Source organism: Xenopus laevis, chromosome 3L (assembly GCF_017654675.1).
Source record: "Xenopus laevis strain J_2021 chromosome 3L, Xenopus_laevis_v10.1, whole genome shotgun sequence".
NCBI classification, from domain to species: domain Eukaryota; kingdom Metazoa; phylum Chordata; class Amphibia; order Anura; family Pipidae; genus Xenopus; species Xenopus laevis.
The window spans coordinates 142,282,794-142,307,628 of NC_054375.1; the positions used below are offsets into that span (position 1 = coordinate 142,282,794).

Sequence of the window (24,835 nt, forward strand, 5' to 3'; positions counted from 1 at the left end):
TGAACTGAGTTGCGGAACCCCTTTAATACGTTTGATATATAGGCCCACGACTTGAAAAAATGTGGGCAGTACTGATCTAGATTATTCAACTGAATATAACTTAGCAGTAGGTCCAATAACTACTTATTATAAACAAGCAGCAGAACAAGAGCTTTATAGGAGGCTGCATTGCTGTAAAGTATAACTTTTTTTTTCTACTACCAGCTGATGGAGAATTTCTCATGTAAAATACTTGTTTGGATTTTATCGGGAATGACATAATGTCTGAAAGCACTTACCGTAACATTTGCTCCACTTTCTCTATTGATACGCTCCATGTGATACTGAAATTCCAGCCCATGGTCTAAGATACGAGTACCATTGATACGCTGGTAGTAGTGGATCATTTCATGCAGGAGCGTCTGTAGGGGGAGAAACAGCCCCAATATTACTTGTTCAGTCGTCATGTATAGAAAATACATCACATCTTTGGATGGAACTCTATTCACATGCACAAATATATCTATTTCCGTAAGGGAATAAAAGAAAGGGAAACACATTTGAGCAGGTCACATCTGTCTTCATTTTAAATTGTGCATCTCCTCTACTAAACCATTTTGTGGCATCAGGTCAGGAGAAAATGAATGAGAAATGTTGATCTTAAACATCAACTTATTTGTGCCATGGGGCTGCTGTGTCAGCAGGAGAACATTCCCACCATATAATAAAGCACTGCGTATCTTGACAGCGCTATATAAATAAATGATGATGATGATAATATAGGGTTTCTTAACCTGCTGTTTAATAGGACCCAGACTAAATCTGACATTCCACTTTGAGACCCAAAAATAAAGACAGAGTTGGTTCCCTATCTCCTTTTAACTCCTCTTGACTATTGTAGCAGGAGAAGTCTGGAATTTGGCTCAGATACATGATCTAAAGCAACACAGAGTAATGATTGATCAGAGCTAACGGTCACAATTCAATTCTGCAGGTAGAGAAACTGACTGCTGACAGTTACTACAAAAATACACAACAAAAAGACACAACTTACTTCCACTGTATCTTTCCTTGACCGTAAATCAAGGAGTGGCTTGTTCAGTCGAATGCTGCATCTTCTGCTGATAGCCTCATATTTGAAATATCCAGCATTTCTGGAAAAGAAAATCATGCAGATTTGAGAATAAACACTATTTATATGTTACTGTACTTGTCTTGTTCCAATCCCTGCCCTGTACAGCCAGTATGTAGGTGCTTGTTGTGCCCTTGTTAGTAAATTTGCTCTGCAGAAGGCAGATAATGACAGACTAATGCATGGAGCGAATGCATATGAGCATTTAACAGAAAACTAACAGCGCTCCAGCTCTTGCACATACATATCTCTACCTCCTGTGCATCTTACCAGGCTAGGAAAGATGGGGTGTCAAGCTGTATAGTAGTGACAGTGATACAGATTGTCCCCCAAGGTCTATAAACAACAAAGCACATTCGTTTCTGACTTACAAGCTTAACCTGTTACTCCATTTCAGGTCAATTGGAGGCAACTGTCCACGAAAGAACTTCCTATTATATTCATCGAATAGGGCGTGGATATCAGGTTTGGGGTCCAGCACCTCCCAATATGGATCGACAACAGACAGACGTTCAAGATCTGGTTGAGTCACCCCAAGATCCTCATCAGTCTGACAAGCCACAGAAGGATTCTCACGAGTCTTAGAATTGATTGAAGCATTTTCAGAAGGTTTATGAGTCATACAAATATCAGGAGAATGTATTTCCGAAATCTGCTCCGAGGAGCCATTCGGCGATGAAAAAAATACACCCATCTCCCTCAACTTGTGTTGTCTCTACGCCAGTTGCTTCACCAACTGGATAAGGTTAGTTTTTCTTATTGTGATGTCAGATAACGTCACATGACATTCTGTGCATGCTGGAGGTGCCTCATTGTGATGTCATACACCTGCTCACTCCAGCAACCTGTAGCTCTTAAACGGAAAAATTTCACTTTTAAAGGTCTATTTATTGATGCAGCTATAATGGGCAAATAATTACCATACTATACCTTGGTGTTACATACACCTGTGGATGTAAATGTCGCACTACTTTGCAACTTCTGCCATTGCACAAGCATTTTGAGAAATCCCTGCATTAAATGAAAAGATTTGGAAAATGGCACTGTGTTTTAAAACCTTGTTGTCTTTTAGCAAATGATTAGCGATTTTTAACGTCAAATATTACTGGAACATTATTTTTTTTATGTTTTTTTTCCAACCCTCAATTTGAAATATTTCTCCCATCAGTAGGTTCATGGGCCTGACCAATCAGACGCTAGCATTTGAAGCTATTTTTTCTTTTCTATTTTGGTAACAGGTGTATGTTGACTGTAAGAGATGAAGCACAAAATGATTTGCCAATATTAAGACTTACATGTAATTGAGTCTTCTGTTATTTACTTGGTTTCCCAGCAGCTTCATAAATAATTACATTAAAGGGGAGGAACTTATTAACGAATTAACTTTTGTAGAGGAGGGGGCTATCCCGAACATTATTTGGGATTTCTTATAACCGGTAGAACCGATAATGATGAATTTTCTAACAGGAACCAGAAAACTGTATGAAAGTGATTAACATGTAGTTCTTTATTCATTTATCAGGCTTGGAGACTCGTGGCTGCTTCAGTGGTCTCTAAGTTATTGAGATGATGGATATGCCTTTTAACCTGTTGTCTACTGGTTAAATTTTTAAGCAGGGAGGTTGTATGTTTTCTGAGCCATCTGGCAGGTTCAACCTTGGGACTGACCTGATACTGTTTTATCTGAGGATTAAAGAGTTAGTGGTTGGGGAGCACCGTCCATCAAACACAGAGGATGGTGTGCAAGGTCAAATAGTGATTAATAATTAAAAAAAGAAAAAAGAGCTGACCTAACCTCCATTTTAATGTTGCTATCTAGACCTTGCTTTTAACGATTTATTAAAAGTTATGTTTTACGAATCACCTCACTTGAGTTTCGGGAATCAACGGATGGGAGGGTGCAACTGGATGGGTCAGCTCTTTTTTTCATTATTTTATCTGAAAGCCAAACAACAAGCAGGGACACAGAAGGGAGGGCTGACAACAACAAGCAGGGACACAGAAGGGAGAGCTAAGCAACAAGCAGGGACACAGAAGGGAGGGCTGACAACAACAAGCAGGGACACAGAAGGGAGAGCTAAGCAACAAGCAGGGACACAGAAGGGAGAGCTAAGCAACAAGCACTGAGGGGAAGGGAGGGAAAGGGAGTGTGTTTAAACTTTCATAACCAGCCAATTTTGTATTTACCATTGTAATTAGGAGGTGTGGTCAAAAAAATTTGCGCGGTCAAAAAATTTGCAGCGTGTTACCAAGGTAGATCTCCTGATGGGGCAGGTGTCAAGAGTAGATCCCAGTGTAACAAAGGCTGGACACCCCCTGCTATAGAGGAAGCCCCCTGTTCCCTGGGCCATTGATGTGGTATCTTCCTGTTGTAATCTCTCGGAGAAACCCTAGATACCTGCTGAGCTGTGGCGCAGACTATATGTTTTTTATAGCAATATCCCATCTTGCATCCCTTGTTCCCTGCTTGTGGTTGTACCCCAAAGGATTATCCAGGACACATATACAAAGTTATACTAAGCACCACTCAAGTTACCATTATGCTTTGCTGGTTTGTTCTTTATTAGTCCTCAAAAATTAGTATAATAATTCATTTTGTACAATGCAGTTTATTTGTTTTTACAGGTTAGGACTTATATACTCTCTCCAACCTTACAACGGGTTACTGTTGCAAACCGTTTTACAAATACTTTTTATTATTTTGTTTCGTACAGTTGTTTATACTAGTTGTTTGTTTCTCAACCTAACATGAATTTCCTGGCTGCAACCAACACACTCATGCTGTGAGTCACCGACAGATTTCACTGGCTGATTCTAACACGAGTCATCAAATTGCAAATAGCATGGCTATATTTGTTTGCTGTCGGAAAAAAATAGTTTGAGGAAGCACACTTATAAACCATCGATGGCCTAAAAACTATAAGGAAAAACTATAAAACTAGAATTATTAAGCATTCACTATAGTTAAACGGGGTGGTTTACCTTTAAGTTAATTTTTAGTATGTTATTAACTGGCCAGTTCTAAGCAACTTTTCAACTGGTCTTCTTTTTTGTTTTATTTTTTTTATTTTTTTTGACTCGTAGCTTTCAAATGGGGGTCACTGACCCCATCTAAAAACAAATGCTTTGTAAGGCTACACATTTAGGGGGTTATTTATCAAAGGTCGAATTTTAGAGTTTTTTAGACCTCGAATGAACTCGAAAGAACGTACAACTCTAATGGTTTCTGATTTAAGAAACAACTTTCATGGAAAAACTAAAATCAACGAGTTCGGGGTTAACAACCGGAAAACTCAAATCTATCGAGTTTTCCATGGGAAAAAACTCGAACTGCTTTGAAATTGATTCCTACATGGTATTTTCGGATTCAAGCTATTTCCAGGGTCGGGATATAATTAATCTCTAAATTTTAGGTTTTTTTAAAAAAGCACGTAAAATTTGATTTTTGGCTCCAAAATAGCATTGAAAACTCAATTTTTCATGGAAAAACTCAACTCAAACCTAAATATATCTGCCCCTTATTGTCATTGCAACTTTTTATTACTTTCTATTCAGGCCTCTCCTATTCATATTCAAGTCTCCTATTCCAATCAATACATGGTTGCTATGGTAATTTGGACCCTAGCAACCAGACTGCTGAAATTGCAGACGGGAGAGCTGCTTAATAAAAAACCAAATAACTCAAAATTCACAAATAATAAAAAATGAAACCCAATTGCAAAATGTTTCAGAATATAATTCTCTACATTGTATTAAAAGTTAACTTAAAGGTGAACAACCCCTTTAAGTGTGTTTTTTTTTTTTACAATAGACAAAATTTAGTCTTTAAGTAGCATGTGTTGGCCCATGTTATCCTAAGACATTGATTAGTGAGTTGGTTTGTGTGGCAGTTGTCCCCTGTTGTAGCTGGACTTTTTAAGATGTCTCTGTGTCTTCAATGGCTTCAGGGGTGTTTGTTGAGAGGGAACTTTCGGATGAGACGGATGCGATTTCCTGATCAATTTCTCCATTGCAGATATTACTGGGGATTCCAGAACCTTTCTGTTCTTCATTTATTTGAGCCCGTAGGTGGTTCTAATGCCAGAAAAGACAGTGTTATATATATTTCATATATGTATATGTTAGTTTTGCAACAATTGGTTTTAGTGGAAGCATTATTCAGCCAAACTGACTCTGAGCCTATATTGGCACATGATTAGTGTTCTTATCTAACAGCATGTGAGTTAGGCCATTTGTGTTCCATAGATGTTCTTGTGTATCGGTGACAGATAGTTTGGGGCATTTCTGAATATCACTCTTTTTGGCCTCATTCCAGTGATGGAACAGAGATGTCCCGTGTCTTATGAATATATAGTGAATAAAGTACCCCCTATTGTCAAATATATAGTGAATAAAGTACCCCCTTTTGTAAAATATAAGGATATTATAAGTCACAGAGGAGTTTTATGACCAGATAAAAACACGAGGCCTTCGGCCTCGTGTTTTTAAACGGGTCATGGAACTCCGAGGTAACTTCTAATAACCTCATATTTTACAACTGGGGGTACTTTATTTGTTATAATACACAAATTTCAGAGTCATGTGACAGAAATGGCATCAGAACTCACCGTTTATAACTGATGACATCAGAAGTCACCGTTTATAAGGATATAATTTACAAGATATTCATAGCTTTTGTCTATTATAAGAATATTATAAGTTGCCAAGGAGTTCCATGACCATATAAAAGCACAAGGCCCAAGGCAGAGTATTTTTACACAAGTCATGGAACTCCGAGGTGACTTCTAATATCCTCATATTTTGCAATCTTATGTCATGTGACAGTAATGACATCACTAAGCTTCGATTATAACCGATGACATCACTAAGCACCATCTATAAGGATATAATTTACAGGATATTCATGGCTCGTGTATTAGCTTGTGTAATATATATATATATATATATATATATATATATATATATATATATATATATATATATATATATATTATTATATTTTTTTATATATATATTTCATACCTCCCAACTGTCCCTTTTTCGGAGGGACAGTCCCTCTTTTGACAGCTCAACCCGCAGTCCCTCATTTGTACTGGAAAGTCCCTCTTTTCTATGCACTGAACAGCTAGAAAAAGAAACAGTTTCTCACTTAATTGGCTTTTAGCAGAGAGCCCAGAACAGCTAACAGCTAATAAAATACTTGTGTCTCAAAATACAATTTTGAGACACAAAAACACAGTTTAGATAAGGAGAAATATTTTCAAACTTTCATAACGTGCCAAATTTTGTAAAACAACCATGGTAATTAGGGGGTGTGGCCACAGAAAGGGGTGTGGTCAAAAAAATTGCTGCGCTTCGTGGGGATATAAATTTTTCTCCCTCTTTTTACTTCCAAAATGTTGGGAGGTATGATATTTCATTACAGTGTTCTCACTCTTACCGGATCACAAGTTGATTGCAGTTGCAGGGTCAAAGTATGTCATATAATATAGCAGAAGGACCTGCACTCCATATGTAGTTAATAATGCACAGCCAAATGTTTCGGCCCACAATAGGGCCTTTCTCAAGAAAGTAAAAACAGAACAAAAACAAGCCTGCTAAATTGCAGCATTTAATTGTGATATTTTCTTTCGGCCTAATGTGGGCCGAAACGTTGGATATGCATTATTAAATAAACATGTTTGAGTCACTACATATGGTCCTTCTGCTATATTATCTATATATATATATATATATATATATATATATATATATATATATATATCCGTAAGACTGTTGCACACACTTAAAATGAGGTACTGTCCTGGTGCTAACAGAAAAAGCATATAAAAGTTGCAGAAAATGCTGTAGCACTCTAGGGACTTTTGCAAATAAAATTAACTTTATTTAGATCTAAATAGTTTTAAGATTAAACTGTACCTCAGTGTCTTCTGTTGGATTCTCTGCCACTGGATTTTCCTCAGGTAGTTTATTCCTTTCTAATGCCTCAATCCTAGAATAGAGAAATCCGTCTGTCTTTAGTTAGAAAGGAGAGGCATGTGACCCTTAGAATAACTTCAGACTGGTGTGTGGTCATGTCAAGGTGTCATATTATGTACAATGAACATGTTCCTATTATAACAATCAGAAAGGAATATTTACTTCAGATAAATCTAAAAATCGTTGCACCTATTTTTCATTAGTCCAATGGTATCAGGCATGCAGTGGAAACATACATGGAAGATAAGTTGTCACCTCTGAGAATAGAGATGGGAGATCTATCATTTTGCTCCTTCTAGCTATTAGCAAGTGATGTAAAGCTAAAATTAGCACCCCAGTATCTGTAGAGCCAAGGCATTAGCTTAGCATTAACTTCACTTTACCATTCCCCTCCTATGTGCCATCTTCAAACCATAGATAGATGGAGAATGTGGAGCCACACACTCACAGTCAAAGGGTGATTAATAGCAATGTGCAAGTTAGGGAAAAACTCAACCCACATCTGACGCTAACCTGCAAAGACTTAACCCGCACCCGACCCTAACCTGCAAAGACCTAACCTGCATCCGACCCTAACCCGCAAAGACTTAACCTGTGCCTGACCCTAACCTGCAAAGACTTAACCCGAACCTAACCCGCAAAGACTTGACCTGTGCCCGACCCTAACCTGCAAAGACTTAACCCACACCCGACCCTAACCCACAAAGACTTAACCCACAAAGACTTAACCTGCATCCGACCCTAACCCACAAAGACTTAACCTGTGCCTGACCCTAACCCGCAAAGACTTAACCAGTGCCCAACCCTAACCTGCAAAGACTTAACCCACACCAGACCCTAACCCGCAAAAACTTAACCTGTGCCCGACCCTAACCTGCACCCAACCTTAACCCACAAAGTCTTAACCTGTGCCCAACCTAACCTGCAAAGAATAACACACGCACCGACCCTAACTCACATAGACTGAACCTGCATCCAACCCTAACCCACAAAGACTTAACCTGTGCCCGACCCTAACCTGCAAAGACTTAACCTGCACCCGACCCTAACCTGCAAAAATGTAACCTGTGCCCGACCCTAACCTGCAAAGACTTAACCTGCACCCGACCCTAACCTGCAAAAATGTAACCCGTGCCCGACCCTAACCTGCAAAGACTTAACCTGTGCCCAACCCTAACCTGCAAAGACTTAACCTGCACCCGACCCTAACCCACACCACAAATACTTAACTTGTGGCCGACCCTAACCCGCAAAATGTTGCCATTGTAGTACCCACACCAGAGCCATACCAACATATTCTCGCTCTATATGCTACTTCTATGTGCGCCTCTGGTTCCAATACAGGGAATCTTTGGGAGCAGTGGAAGAAAGAACTTCCCAGTCTGATTCACACCCAACGAGAACCCACAATGGTTGGCCTAATTTCAACTCAAACCCACCCACCCACCCAACCAGTGGTCAACCCGCACATCACTAGTGACTAACCTTTTCCCTGAATAGAGTTGAGTAATAAAAAGTTACAACAATAAATTGGTACAGCCTTAGGGTAAGGGCACACCTGGCGATTCGGGGAGATTTAGTCGCCTGGCGACTAATCGCCTCTTCTGTGGGGCGACTAATCTCCCAGAACGGCTTCCACTTGTCTTGTGCCGGCTATGGTACACGCGGCACTTCAGATTCGTGGGGCAACTTCAGATGACTTCGGAATACGAATATTTGGGTAACCTCTCCCCTTGGATTCCTGCATAGGATCCGCTGTATTCTAACGTAGACCCTAAATGAGTGGTTGGTGAGATTTTGGGGGGCAGAGCATCCATCAGGCTGTAAAGAGGCTGCACATGGTCTAGGCAAACCAAAAAACATCTTTCATACAGTTAGTGATACAAGTAATAAGGAATTTGGGGAGGGCCCTTGATTCCATTTAAGGTTTATACAAGTGTAGAAGTGTGAGTGTGGGCTGAACCATTATCCAGTCCAGTAGTGTTTCTGAAGCAAACACACCAGTTTAACCAGTGCAGGACAACACTGCATTATATTTTCATTACTTTAAAACACTTATTTTTTGACGTTACCAAAAAACATCTTTCATACAGTTAGTGATACAAGTAATAAGGAATTTGGGGAGGGCCCTTGATTCCATGTAAGGTTTATACAAGTGTAAAAGTGTGAGTGTGGGCTGAACCATTATCCAGTCCTGTTTGCATGGAGACTTGGCTTAAAGATTCAACAGATATTGGCTTACTCTGATTGTTACCCTAAAGCAGATGATTCTTATTGTTTAGAGGGGTGGAGGAGGTAGAAAGGCTTTTATTTAAGGATAACAAAGAATTTTTGCCTCATTTAGGAGGTGGACCTGATCTGAAATGTTCAAGAACTTCTGAAAAGGACGTTGGATCAAACAGCTCAGCTCAAGGATGAGAAAGGTCCCCCGGTGGGACCGAAACGTCGGATTGAGATGTAATTTGGTTCACAAAAAAAGAAAACTTTCTTCACCAAAAGACTGTGTGCTGATCCTCCTTATACCATTTATACACTGTTTGATCGTGCACCGCTGGAATAACCTAGTTTTGAGTGCTGGTACTGTGGGATAATATATATATATATATATATATATATATATATATATATATATATATATATATATATTACCAAAAATAACTGCACTCCAAAGAGTTCTTAAGTGAAAAATCAGGATTGAATTTTATTTCAATGTTTCGGCTCCATCACTCAAGATGGCCCTAGTGATGGAGCTGAAACGTTGAAATAAAATGTATGTTAATGTATGTTATGGTTTTGACCAGCACCCAGGCAGTTGCTGTTTTTTGGTTAAGAGTGCACCTAACAGGACTGGAGGGCAACCAAGTTTGGGAGTTTTAACCTTGAAAGCAGCATGTAGGTTGCAGGTAAAACTTAGTCCCTGTGTAAAATGTCTAATGAGGAAATATAATTCTTAATGAATCAGATGCAAGTTGAGAGTAGAACTGGCCATACCAGGGATGACTTTGATGTAGTTGGCCATCTTAAATATATTGCAATATATGGACAAACAATCCCTGTTTTGTTTAAAGGGTAAGACATTTTTTAGTAGCTTAAGCCACAAAATGTCTTAATTTACTAAATATATTGATAATAGGTTGTTAGCAGAGGAACGCTTATATTTATTTATATATATATATATATATATATATATATATATATATATATATATATATATATATATATATATATATATATATATATAATATATATATATATATATATACATATATATATATACATATATATATATATACATATATATATATATATACATATATATATATATATACATATATATATATATACATATATATATATATATATACATATATATATATATATATATATATATATATATATATATATATATATATATATATATATATATATATATATATATATATATATATATATATATTGACTTGTCAGTTTAGTAATAAAAGTGCACAGTATCATGGCTAAAAGGTCACAATTGAAGTCAAATTGTCTGTTCCCATTCTCTAAAACACATTTGGCATTTATTGCCATTATTTTTATCATGACATGGTTTTTTTTGTATTTAGTTCCACCATATTACCATTCCAAATTAAAAAGCAGTGTTAGGCCCGAATTTGTGGCAACGCCAAAAAGGCCAGGGCCTAGGGCAGCAAAATTTCAGGGGCGGCATGTTGCCCAACCCCATCCTAAGGAGCACTGGGGACTCAAAGCTCCTCAGTGCTCTTACCGAGGACGATGGACTTATAATTTGTGGATAAACCACACTAATTAATGTCACAATCATTCCCAACAAATGAAAGCAGAACAAGGATTTTTTTTTGTTAAAAAAGTATATTGTAAAATTGAATACAGAAAGATATTTTTAACATTAAAGGATGGTGAAAATGTAATTCACTGATCTATCCATTACATTAACTTCTTGCAGGTCATGTCTGGATAGTATTTCATTTTCCATAATTCAACGCTGTGCCAAGTGCTGTAGGCAAGAAGGAGCATCAGGGATACCATTCCATTCAGATACGTCTGTTCCTTGGTGTGACTCTGTGTGACTCTTGATGTGATTTCTATATCCATTGGAATAGTCACAGTATCCAACTTGTATCCCTTCTACTGGCCAGTTCAGCAGCAGGTTTTGTTCTTCTTGCTTGCACTGGGCCCATGCCTCATATAAATTAGGCAATAATATTCTTATGGCTGCTCATTGCCATTTTCTTGGCACATTTTTGGCACAATGCACTGCCCATGGCAATAGTCACTCATGAGGCCTATCTGGATATCAGCCTCTTCTTTTCAGCAGCTGAGAACTGGGCCATTTTTGTGCCACTGCCTTATATTCTGGCAAAACAGTTGTTAGCAGCATATTAGCCAAGGGCAACGTTTCTATAATATTCCCAAAGTGACTCTATTGGTCCAATCTCATTCTCTTGTTTGGAGGACTATAGTCAGGCTCTTGGATCTTTATAAACTCTCCTCCACATTCGCGCTTGTGCCCCTTGGAATACGGAGTCCTGTCCATAAGCCGTCTCACTACTTGTGCACAGGGGCCATTGCATCTCCAACAGTGGCGCTTCAGTGACTCGTATTCATCAAAGAAATCATGATCGATCTATAAAATAAAAAGAGAAATATCACAAAACCTGAAACTGGGGATTCAGCAGGTAGAATATATAGTGAATAAAGTACCCCCTTTTGTAAAATATAAGGATATTATAAGTTACCGAGGAGTTTCATGACCATATAAAAACACGAGGCTGAAGGCCGAGTGTTTTTATACAGGGCATGAAACTCCGATATCCTCATATTTTATAACAGGGGGTACTTTATTTATTATAATACACAAGTTTTAGTGAGTCATGTGACAGAAATGACATCACTACTCACCGTTTATAAGGATATAATTTACAAGATATTCATGGCTTTTGTGTATTATAATCGTATAATGATTAGGGCTGGAGAGCCAGTGGTTACATGAAACAATATGGAGAACTCTGTGACCTTTTCGGAATATTTCTGCCTTTCATTCTGCCTGTGGGTGCCATTGACTAATGTACATGGTGACTAGTGATGTGCGGGTTGGGATTTCCCCAACCCTCACCCACCACCCTCCCACCACCCACGCCTGCCTGAGCCAACTTCCAGGTTCCTTTTATAGACCCGCGCCGCCCCGCCGGTGACGTCACAAAAGGGGCAGGGCGAGCAGGTGCAGTGTCTATGAAAGAAGAACCTGGAAGTTGGAAGCCGGCATTTGATGGTGGCCACCTGCGAAGAAGAGTGTGAGGTCGGATCGAACCCACGGGGCCAGTCCGATCACTAATGGTGTCATCATTTTAAAGGGGTTGTTCACCTTCCAAACACTTTTTTCAGTTCACTTTTTTTCAGATTGTTCCCCAGACTTTCTTTAAATCACTTTCCATTTTTTATATTTTACAGTTTTTCCAAAATCAAGGTTTAAAGTTTAATGTCCCTATCTCTGGTATTTCAGTCTGGCGGCTCAGTAATTCAGATTCTGAACTGTTACAATTTTGCAACATTTAGAGGCACATTTATCAAGGGTCAAATTTCGAATTCATTTGAGTTTTTTTTAAACTCCTTTAAATCTGAATATACTCGAAATGCGATCGAGTGATTATTTATTAAAAAAATCGAATATCTAAAACTCGCACGAATTTTAGAGACTCGAAAACTCCAATCGAATTAGACTAAACTCGATCCGAGTTTTTTTTCTCTGAATAAAACTTGAATGTCAGGAAGGCTACTAACAAATTGGTCTCTGTACCTCTCCCATTGACTTATACATGAACTCGGCAGATTATAGTTAGCGAAGTGTCTTGAGTATGATAAATCTCGAAATTCAAATTAAAACTCGAATTGAGTTTGGATAATTCACAATTCGAATTTGAGAGTTTTGACCAAAAAAAAAAATTTGAATATTTTAATTCAAATTTTCACTTCGACCCTTTATAAATCTGCCCCTTCTCCTCATCTCTGGAGTATTAGCAACTATTGTATTAATTCTAACAGCTGCCTTGAAGAAACCCAAAGATTCTGCACAGCAGGGACAAAGATAAGAAATGTATCAACTAAATGTAACAGTTTAGAACAGTTTACAGGGTCGGTGACCCCCCCCTCCTAGAGCTGCTTTAGAAGTTGAAAAATGACACTTTACACTTCAATATTAGAAAAACAGTCAAAAATAGAAAGTAATTGGAAAAAGTTGTTATTTCTGGTGAACTATCTGAAACCAACTGAACTGGGTTGCGGAACCCCTTTAATACGTTTGATATATAGGCCCACGACTTGAAAAAAATGTGGGCAGTACTGATCTAGATTATTCAACTGAATATAACTTAGCAGTAGGTCCAATAACTACTTATAATACACAAAAGCCATGAATATCTTGTAAATTATATCCTTATAAATGGTGAGTTCTGATGTCATCAGTTATAAACGGTGAGTTCTGATGTCATTTCTGTCACATGACTCACTGAAACTTGTGTATTATAATAAATAAAGTACCCCCAGTTGTAAAATATGAGGATATTAGAAGTTACCTTGGAGTTCCATGACCTGTATAAAAACACTCGGCCTTCGGCCTCGTGTTTTTATATGGTCATGAAACTCCTCGGTAACTTATAATAACCTTATATTTTACAAGAGGGGGTACTTTATTCACTATATTATAAACAAGCAGCAGAACAAGAGCTTTATAGGAGGCTGCATTGCTGTAAAGTATAACTTTTTTTTTCTACTACCAGCTGATGGAGAATTTCTCATGTGAAATACTTGTTTGGATTTTATCGGGAATGACATAATGTCTGAAAGCACTTACCGTAACATTTGCTCCACTTTCTCTATTGATACGCTCCATGTGATACTGAAATTCCGGCCCATGGTCTAAGATACGGGTACCATTGATACGCTGGTAGTAGTGGATCATTTCATGCAGGAGCGTCTGTAGGGGGAGAAACAGCCCCAATATTACTTGTTCTGTCGTCATGTATAGAAAATACATCACATCTTTGTATGGAACTCTATTCACATGCACAAATATATCTAATTCCATAAGGGAATAAAAGAAAGGGAAACACATTTGAGCAGGTCACATCTGTCTTCATTTTAAATTGTGCATCTCTTCTACTAAACCATTTTGTGGCATCAGGTCAGGAGAAAATGAATGAGAAATGTTGATCTTAAACATCAACTTATTTGTGCCATGGGGCTGCTGTGTCAGCAGGAGAACATTCCCATCATATAATAAAGCACTGCGTATCTTGACAGCGCTATATAAATAAATGATGATGATGATAATATAGGGTTTCTTAACCTGCTGTTTAATAGGACCCAGACTAAATCTGACATTCCACTTTGAGACCCAAAAATAAAGACAGATTTGGTTCCCTATCTCCTTTTAACTCCTCTTGACTATTGTAGCAGGAGAAGTCTGGAATTTGGCTCAGATACATGATCTAAAGCAACACAGAGTAATGATTGATCAGAGCTAACGGTCACAATTCAATTCTGCAAGTAGAGAAACTGACTGCTGACAGTTACTACAAAAATACACAACAAAAAGACACAACTTACTTCCACTGTATCTTTCCTTGACCGTAAATCAAGGAGTGGCTTGTTCAGTCGAATGCTGCATCTTCTGCTGATAGCCTCATATTTGAAATATCCAGCATTTCTGTAAAAAAAATCATGCAGATTTGAGAATAAACACTATATATATGTTACTGTACTTGTCTTGTTCCAGTCCCTGCCCTGTACAGCCAGTATGTAGGTACTTGTTGTGCCCTTGTTAGTAAATTTGCTTTGCAGAAGGCAGATAATGACAGACTAATGCATGGAGCGAGTGCATATGAGCATTTAACAGAAAACTAACAGCGCTCCAGCTCTTGCACATACATATCTCTACCTCCTGTGCATCTTACCAGGCTAGGAAAGTTGGGGTGTCAAGCTGTATAGTAGTGACAGTGATACAGATTGTCCCCCAAGGTCTATAAACAACAAAGCACATTCGTTTCTGACTTACAAGCTTAACCTGTTACTCCATTTCAGGTCAATTGGAGGCAACTGTCCACGAAAGAACTTCCTATTATATTCATCGAATAGGGCGTGGATATCAGGTTTGGGGTCCAGCACCTCCCAATATGGATCGACAACAGACAGACGTTCAAGATCTGGTTGAGTCACCCCAAGATCCTCATCAGTCTGACAAGCCACAGAAGGATTCTCACGAGTCTTAGAATTGATTGAAGCATTTTCAGAAGGTTTATGAGTCATACAAATATCAGGAGAATGTATTTCCGAAATCTGCTCCGAGGAGCCATTCGGCGATGAAAAAAATACACCCATCTCCCTCAACTTGTGTTGTCTCTACGCAGTTGCTTAACCAACTGGATAAGGTTAGTTTTTCTTATTGTGATGTCAGATAACGTCACATGACATTCTGTGCATGCTGGAGGTGCCTCATTGTGATGTCATACACCTGCTCACTCCAGCAACCTGTAGCTCTTAAACGGAAAAATTTCACTTTTAAAGGCCTATTTATTGATGCAGCTATAATGGGCAAATAATTACCATACTATACCTTGGTGTTACATACACCTGTGGATGTAAATGTCGCACTACTTTGCAACTTCTGCCATTGCACTAGCATTTTGAGAAATCCCTGCATTAAATGAAAAGATTTGGGAAATGGCAATGTGTTTTAAAACCTTGTTGTCTTTTAGCAAATGATTAGCGATTTTTAACGTCAAATATTACTGGAACATTCTTTTTCTTATGTTTTTTTTCCAACCCTCAATTTGAAATATTTCTCCCATCAGTAGGTTCATGGGCCTGACCAATCAGACGCTAGAATTTGAAGCTATTTTTTCTTTTTTGGTAACAGGTGTATGTTGACTGTAAGGGATGAAGCACAAAATGATTTGCCAATATTAAGACTTAAATCTAATTGAGTCTTCTGTTATTTACTTGGTTTCCCAGCAGCTTCATAAATAATTACATGAAAGGGGAGGAACTTATTAATGAACAAACTTTTGTAGAGGAGGGGGCTATCCAGAACATTATTTGGGATTTCTTATAACCAGTAGAACTGATAATGATGAATTTTCTAACAAGAAGAAGAAAACTGTATGAAAGTGATTAACATGTAGTTCTTTATTTATTTATCAGGCTTGGAGACTCGTGGCTGCTTCAGTGGTCTCTAAGTTATTGAGATGATGGATATGCCTTTTAACCTGTTGTCTACTGGTTAAATTTTTAAGCAGGGAGGTTGTATGTTTTGGTTCAACCTTGGGACTGACCTGATACTGTTTTATCTGAGGATTAAAGAGTTGGTGGCTGGGGAGCACCGTCCATCAAACACAGAGGATGGTGTGCAGGGTCAAATAGTGATTAATAATGAAAAAAAGAAAAAAGAGCTGACCTAACCTCCATTTTAATGTTGCTATCTAGACCTTGCTTTTAACGATTTATTAAAAGTTATGTTTTACGAATCATCTCACTTGAGTTTCCGAATCAACGGATGGGAGGGTGCAACTGGATGGGTCAGCTCTTTTTTTCATTATTTTATCTGAGGGCCAAACAACAAGCAGGGACACAGAAGGGAGAGCTGAGCAGCAAGCAGGGACACAGAAGGGAGAGCTGAGCAGCAAGCAGGGACACAGAAGGGAGGGCTGACAACAACAAGCAGGGACACAGAAGGGAGAGCTGAGCAACAAGCAGGGACACAGAAGGGAGGGCTGAGCAACAAGCAGGGACACAGAAGGGAGAGCTGAGCAACAAGCAGGGACACAGAAGGGAGAGCTGAGCAACAAGCAGGGACACAGAAGGGAGTGCTGACAACAACAAGCACTGAGGGGAAGGGAGGGCTGAGCAGCAAACATGGAGGGAAAGGGAGTGTGTTTAAACTTTCATAACCAGCCAAATTTTTTGTAATTACCATTGTAATTAGGAGGTGTGGTCAAAAAAATTTGTTTGGTCAAAAAATTTGCAGCGCGTTACCAAGGTAGATCTCCTGATGGGGCAGTTGTCAAGAGTAGATCCCAGTGTAACAAAGGCTGGACACCCCTGCTATAGAGGAAGCCCCCTGTTCCCTGGGCCATTGATGTGGTATCTTCCTGTTGTAATCTCTCGGAGAAACCCTAGAGACCTGCTGAGCTGTGGCGCAGACTATATATTTTTTATAGCAATATCCCATCTTGCATCCCTTGTTCCCTGCTTGTGGTTGTACCCCAAAGGATTATCCAGGACACATATACAAAGTTATACTAAGCACCACTCAAGTTACCATTATGCTTTGCTTGTTTGTTCTTTAATAGTCCTCAAAAATTTGTATAATAATTCATTTTGTACAATGCAGTTTATTTGTTTTTACAGGTTAGGACTTATATACTCTCTCCAACCTTACAACTTTAATGGGTTACTGTTGCAACCCGTTTTACAAATACTTTTTATTATTTTGTTTCTTACAGTTGTTTATACTAGTTGTTTGTTTCTTAACCTAACATGGATTTCCTGGCTGCAACCAACACACTCATGCTGTGAGTCACCGACAGATTTCACCGGCTGATTAGCTGATTCTAACACGAGTCATCAAATTGCAAATAGCATGGCTATATTTGTTTGCTGTAGGAAAAAAATAGTTTGAGGAAGCACACTTATACACCGTTGATGGCCTTAAAACAATAAGGAAAAACGATAAAACTGGAATTATTAAGCATTCACTGTAGTTAAATGGGGTGGTTTACCTTTAAGTTAACTTTTATTATGTTATTAACTGGCCAGTTCTAAGCAACTTTTCAACTGATCTTCATTTTTTTTTTTATAGTTTTTTTTGACTCCTAGCTTTCAAATGGGGGTCACTGACCCCATCTAAAAACAAATGCTTTGTAATATTACACATTTAGGGGGTTATTTATCAAAGGTCAAATTTTAGAGTTTTTTAGACCTCGAATGAAATCGAAAGAACGTACAACTCTAATGGTTTCTAATATAAGAAACAACTTTAATGGAAAAAACTAAAATCAACGAGTTCGGGGATAACAACCGGAAAACTCAAATCGATCGAGTTTTCCACGGGAAAAACTCGAACTGCTCGAATTGAAACCCTCAGAAAAAACATCATGAAGGGACCTATGTCATTGATTCCTACATGGTATTTTCAGATTCAAGCTATTTCCAGGGTCGGGATATAATAAATCTCTAAATTTTAGATTAAATTAGGTTTTTGGCTCCAAAATAACATTGAAAACTCAATTTTTCATGGAAAACACAACTCGAACCTTAATATATCTGCCCCTTATTGTCATTGCAACTTTTCATCACATTTTGGGTGCTGAAAAACTCGGCTTATACGCGAGTATATACGGTAACTCAAAATTCACAAATAATAAAAAATGAAACCCAATTGCAAAATGTTTCAGAATATAATTCTCGACATCGTCTTAAAAGTTAACTTAAAGGTGAACAACCCCTTTAAGTGTGTTTTTTTTTACAATAGACAAAATTTAGTCTTTAAGTAGCATGTGTTGGCCCATGTTATCCTAAGACATTGATTAGTGAGTTGGTTTGTGTGGCAGTTGTCCCCTGTTGTAGCTGGACTTTTTAAGATGTCTCTGTGTCTTCAATGGCTTCAGGGGTGTTTGTTGAGAGGGAACTTTCGGATGAGACGGATGCGATTTCCTGATCAATTTCTCCATTGCAGATATTACTGGGGCTTCCAGAACCTTTCTGTTCTTCATTTATTTGAGCCCGCAGGTGGTTCTAATGCCAAAAAAGACAGTGTTATATATATTTCATATTTATATGTTAGTTTTGCAACAATTGGTTTTAGTGGAAGCATTATTCAGCCAAACTGACTCTGAGCCTATATTGGCACATGATTAGTGTTCTTATCTAACAGCATGTGAGTTAGGCCATTTGTGTTCCATAGATGTTCTTGTGTATCGGTGACAGATAGTTTGGGGCATTTCTGAATATCACTCTTTTTGGCCTCATTCCAGTGATGGAACAGAGATGTCCCCTTAGTCTTATGAATATATAGTGAATAAAGTACCCCCTATTGTCAAATATATATATATATACACATATTGACTTCTTTGTCAGTTAAATAATAGAGGTGCACAATATCATGGCTATAAGGTCACAATTGGAGTCAGATTGTCTGTTTCCATTCTCTAAAACACATTTGGCATTTATTGCCATTATTTTTATCATGACATGGTCATTTGGTTTTTGTATTTAGTTCCACCATATTTCCATTCCAAATTAATAAGCAGTCAGGCCCGGTCCGGATTTGTGGCAACGCCAAAAAGGCCAGGGCCTAGGGCAGCAAAATTTCAGGGGCGGCATGTTGCCCAACCCCATCCTAAGGAGCACTGGGAACTCAAAGCTCCTCAGTGCTCTTACCGAGGACGATGGACTTATAATTTGTGGATAAACCACAGTAGTTAATGTCACAATCATTCCCAACAAATGAAAGCAGAACAAGGATTTTTGATTGTTTGTTAAAAAAGTATATTGTAAAATTGAATACAGAAAGATATTTTTAACATTAAAGGATGGTGAAAATGTAATTCACTGATCTATCCATTACATTAACTTCTTGCAGGTCATGTCTGGATTGTATTTCATTTTCCATAGTTCAACGCTGTAGGCAAGAAGGGGCATCAGGGATACCATTCCATTCAGATACGTCTGTTCCTTGGTGTGACTCTGTGTGACTCTTGATGTGATTTCTATATCCATTGGAATAGTCACAGTATCCAACTTGTATCCCTTCTACTGGCCAGTTCAGCAGCAGGTTTTGTTCTTCTTGCTTGCACTGGGCCCATGCCTCATATAAATTAGGCAATAATATTCTTATGGCTGCTCATTGCCATTTTCTTGGCACATTTTTGGCACAATGCACTGCCCATGGCAATAGTCACTCATGAGGCCTATCTGGATATCAGCCTCTTCTTTTCAGCAGCTGAGAACTGGGCCATTTTTGTGCCACTGCCTTATATTCTGGCAAAACAGTTGTTAGCAGCATATTAGCCAAGGGCAAAGTTTCTATAATATTCCCAAAGTGACTCTATTGGTCCAATCTCATTCTCTTGTTTGGAGGACTATAGTCAGGCTCTTGGATCTTTATAAACTCTCCTCCACATTCGCGCTTGTGCCCCTTGGAATACGGAGTCCTGTCCATAAGCCGTCTCACTACTTGTGCACAGGGGCCATTGCATCTCCAACAGTGGCGCTTCAGTGACTCGTATTCATCAAAGAAATCATGATCGATCTATAAAATAACAAGAGAAATATCACGAAACCTGAAACTGGGATTTCAGCAGGTAGAATATAACCGTACAATGATTAGGGCTGGAGAGCCAGTGGTTACATGAAACAATATGGAGAACTCTGTGACCTTTTAGGAATATTTCTGCCTTTCATCCTGCCTGTGGGTGCCATTGACTAATGTACATGGTGTCTAGTGATGTGCGGGTTGGGATTTCCCCAACCCGCACCCACCACCCTCCCACCACCCACGCCTGCCTGAGCCAACTTCCAGGTTCCTTTTATAGACCCGCCCCGCCGGTGACGTCACAAAAGAGATGGGGCGAGCAGGTGTAGCGTCTATAAAAGAAGAACCTGGAAGTTGGAAGCCGGCATTTGATGGTGGGCACCTGCGAAGAAGAGTGTGAGGTCGGACCGAACCCGCGGGTATCAGGCCAGTCCGATCACTAATGGTGTCATCATTTTAAAGGGGTTGTTCACCTTCCAAATACTTTTTTCAGTTCACTTTTTTTTCAGATTGTTCCCCAGACTTTCTTTAAATCACTTTCCATTTTTTATTTTTTACAGTTTTTCCGAAATCAAGGTTTAATGTCCCTATCTCTGGTATTTCAGTCTGGCGGCTCAGTAATTCAGATTCAGATTCTGAACACGAGCCAGGTACGGGGAGCATCACATTTCTCTCACACGCTCACCTCCATGCTGCACGTAACATCCGTCCCCCTCAGGGTCAAATCCATGAAGTTTATCCAAAACGGAGCACTCAGAGTGATGTGTTAAAATCATTAAATTTTAATAATCCAAGTTAAAAAAGCAGCGTGTCAACATACAAAGTATCAGATCAGATTCTGAACTGTTACAATTTTGCAACATTTAGAGGCACATTTATCAAGGGTCGAATTTCGAATTCATTTGAGTTTTTTTAGATTCTTTTAAACTCCTTTAAATTTGAATATACTCGAAATTCGATCGAGGGATTATTTATTAAAAGAATCGAATATCTAAAACTCGCACGAATTTTACAGACTCGAAAACTCCAATCGAATTAGACTAAACTCGATCCGAGTTTTTTTTCTCTGAATAAAACTTGAATGTCAGGAAGGCTACTAACAAATTGGTCTCTGTACCTCTCCCATTGACTTATACATGAACTCGGCAGATTATAGTTAGCGAAGTGTCTTGAGTATGATAAATCTCGAAATTCAAATTAAAACTCGAATTGAGTTCGGATAATTCACATTTCGAATTTGAGAGTTTTGACCAAAAAAAAAAAATTTGAATATTTTCATTCAAATTTTCACTTCGACCCTTTATAAATCTGCCCTTTCTCATCTCTGCAGTATTAGCAACTATTGTATTAATTCTAACAGCTGCCTTTGAAGAAACCCAAAGATTCTGCACAGCAGGGACAAAGATAAGAAATGTATTAACTAAAGGTATCAGTTTAGAACAGTTTACAGGGTCGGTGACCCCCCCTCCTAGAGCTGCTTTAGAAGGGGAAAAATGACACTTTACACTTCAATATTAGAAAAACAGTCAAAAATAGAAAGTAATTGTAAAAAGTCGTTATTTCTGGTGAACTATCTGAAACCAACTGAACTGAGTTGCGGAACCCCTTTAATACGTTTGATATATAGGCCCACGACTTGAAAAAATGTGGGCAGTACTGATCTAGATTATTCAACTGAATATAACTTAGCAGTAGGTCCAATAGCTACTTATTATAAACAAGCAGCAGAACAAGAGCTTTATAGGAGGCTGCATTGCTGTAAAGTATAACTCTTTTTTTTCTACTACCAGCTGATGGAGAATTACTCATGTGAAATACTTGTTTGGATTTTATCGGGAATGACATAATGTCTGAAAGCACTTACCGTAACATTTGCTCCACTTTCTCTATTGATACGCTCCATGTGATACTGAAATTCCGGCCCATGGTCTAAGATACGAGTACCATTGATACGCTGGTAGTAGTGGATCATTTCATGCAGGAGCGTCTGTAGGGGGAGAAACAGCCCCAATATTACTTGTTCTGTCGTCATGTATAGAAAATACATCACATCTTTGGATGGAACTCTATTCACATGCACAAATATATCTAATTCCTTAAGGGAATAAAAGAAAGGGAAAAACATTTGAGCTGGTAACATCTGTCTTTAATTTAAATTGTGCATCTCCTCTACTAAACCATTTTGTGGCATCAGGTCAGGAGAAAATGAATGAGAAATGTTGATCTTAAACATCAACTTATTTGTGCCATGGGGCTGCTGTGTCAGCAGGAGAACATTCCCATCATATAATAAAGCACTGCGTATCTTGACAGCGCTATATAAATAAATGATGATGATGATAATATAGGGTTTCTTAACCTGCTGTTTAATAGGACCCAGACTAAATCTGACATTCCACTTTGAGACCCAAAAATAAAGACAGAGTTGGTTCCCTATCTCCTTTTAACTCCTCTTGACTATTGTAGCAGGAGAAGTCTGGAATTTGGCTCAGATACATGATCTAAAGCAACACAGAGTAATGATTGATCAGAGCTAACGGTCACAATTCAATTCTGCAGGTAGAGAAACTGACTGCTGACAGTTACTACAAAAATACACAACAAAAAGACACAACTTACTTCCACTGTATCTTTCCTTGACCGTAAATCAAGGAGAGGCTTGTTCAGTCGAATGCTGCATCTTCTGCTGATAGCCTCATATTTGAAATACCCAGCATTTCTGGAAAAAAAAATCATGCAGATTTGAGAATAAACACTATTTATATGTTACTGTACTTGTCTTGTTCCAGTGCCTGCCCTGTACAGCCAGTATGTAGGTACTTGTTGTGCCCTTGTTAGTAAATTTGCTCTGCAGAAGGCAGATAATGACAGACTAATGCATGGAGCGAGTGCATATGAGCATTTAACAGAAAACTAACAGCGTTCCAGCTCTTGCACATACATATCTCTACCTCCTGTGCATCTTACCAGGCTAGGAAAGTTGGGGTGTCAAGCTGTATAGTAGTGGCAGTGATACAGATTGTCCCCCAAGGTCTATAAACAACAAAGCACATTCGTTTCTGACTTACAAGCTTAACCTGTTACTCCATTTCAGGTCAATTGGAGGCAACTGTCCACGAAAGAACTTCCTATTATATTCATCGAATAGGGTGTGGATATCAGGTTTGGGGTCCAGCACCTCCCAATATGGATCGACAACAGACAGACGTTCAAGATCTGGTTGAGTCACCCCAAGATCCTCATCAGTCTGACAAGCCACAGAAGGATTCTCACGAGTCTTAGAATTGATTGAAGCATTTTCAGAAGGTTTATGAGTCGTACAAATATCAGGAGAATGTATTTCCGAAATCTGCTCCGAGGAGCCATTCGGCGATGAAAAAAATACACCCATCTCCCTCAACTTGTGTTGTCTCTACGCAGTTGCTTTACCAACTGGATAAGGTTGGTTTTTCTTATTGTGATGTCACATGACGTCACATGACATTCTGTGCATGCTGGAGGTGCCTCACTGTGATGTCATACACCTGCTCACTCCAGCAACCTGTAGCTCTTAAACGGAAAAAAATCACTTTTAAAAGCCTATTTATTGATGCAGCTATAATGGGCAAATAATTACCATACTATACCTTGGTGTTACATACACCTGTGGATGTAAATGTCGCACTACTTTGCAACTTCTGCCATTGCACTAGCATTTTGAGAAATCCCTGCATTAAATAAAAAGATTTGGGAAATGGCACTGTGTTTTAAAACCTTGTTGTCTTTTAACAAATGATTAGCGATTTTTAACGTCAAATATTACTGGAACATTCTTTTTCTTATGTTTTTTTTCCAACCCTCAATTTGAAATATTTCTCCCATCAGTAGCTTCATGGGCCTGACCAATCAGACGCTAGCATTTGAAGCTATTTTTTCTTTTTTGGTAACAGGTGTATGTTGACTGTAAGGGATGAAGCACAAAATGATTTGCCAATATTAAGACTTACATCTAATTGAGTCTTCTGTTATTTACTTGGTTTCCCAGCAGCTTCATAAATAATTACATTAAAGGGGAGGAACTTATTAATGAACAAACTTTTGTAGAGGAGGGGGCTATCCAGAACATTATTTGGGATTTCTTATAACCGGTAGAACCAATAATGATGAATTTTCTAACAGGAACATGTAGTTCTTTATTCATTTATCAGGCTTGGAGACTCGTGGCTGCTTCAGTGGTCTCTAAGTTATTGAGATGATGGATATGCCTTTTAACCTGTTGTCTACTGGTTAAATTTTTAAGCAGGGAGGTTGTATGTTTTCTGAGCCATCTGGCAGGTTCAACCTTGGGACTGACTTGATACTGTTTTATCTGAGGATTAAAGAGTTAGTGGTTGGGGAGCACCGTCCATCAAACACAGAGGGTGGTGTGCAGGGTCAAATGG

The 24,835-nt window shown here is 38.6% G+C and overlaps 2 long non-coding RNA genes across 4 annotated transcripts in view; one reads left to right on the plus strand and one right to left on the minus strand.

Moving 5' to 3' along the window:
- The window catches only part of LOC121401610, a 31,863-nt gene extending 7,337 nt beyond the window's left edge, over nucleotides 1–24,526 (plus strand). For 2 of the 3 annotated variants that reach the window (XR_005966390.1, XR_005966388.1), the window contains exons 3-5: nucleotides 1,509–1,856; nucleotides 15,185–15,531; nucleotides 23,509–24,521. This is a non-coding gene — a long non-coding RNA (uncharacterized LOC121401610). Of the gene's footprint in view, nucleotides 1–1,508; nucleotides 1,857–9,434; nucleotides 9,548–15,184; nucleotides 15,532–23,508 lie in introns of all 3 variants that reach the window. The other variant, XR_005966389.1, reaches the window with a different exon arrangement.
- Nucleotides 3,655–17,568, minus strand: LOC121401611. The gene is made up of 2 exons (XR_005966391.1): nucleotides 17,536–17,568; nucleotides 3,655–3,762 (listed from the first exon to the last, which is right to left on the minus strand). It is a non-coding gene; the product is annotated as an uncharacterized LOC121401611 (long non-coding RNA).
- Nucleotides 24,527–24,835: the final 309 nt, after the last annotated feature.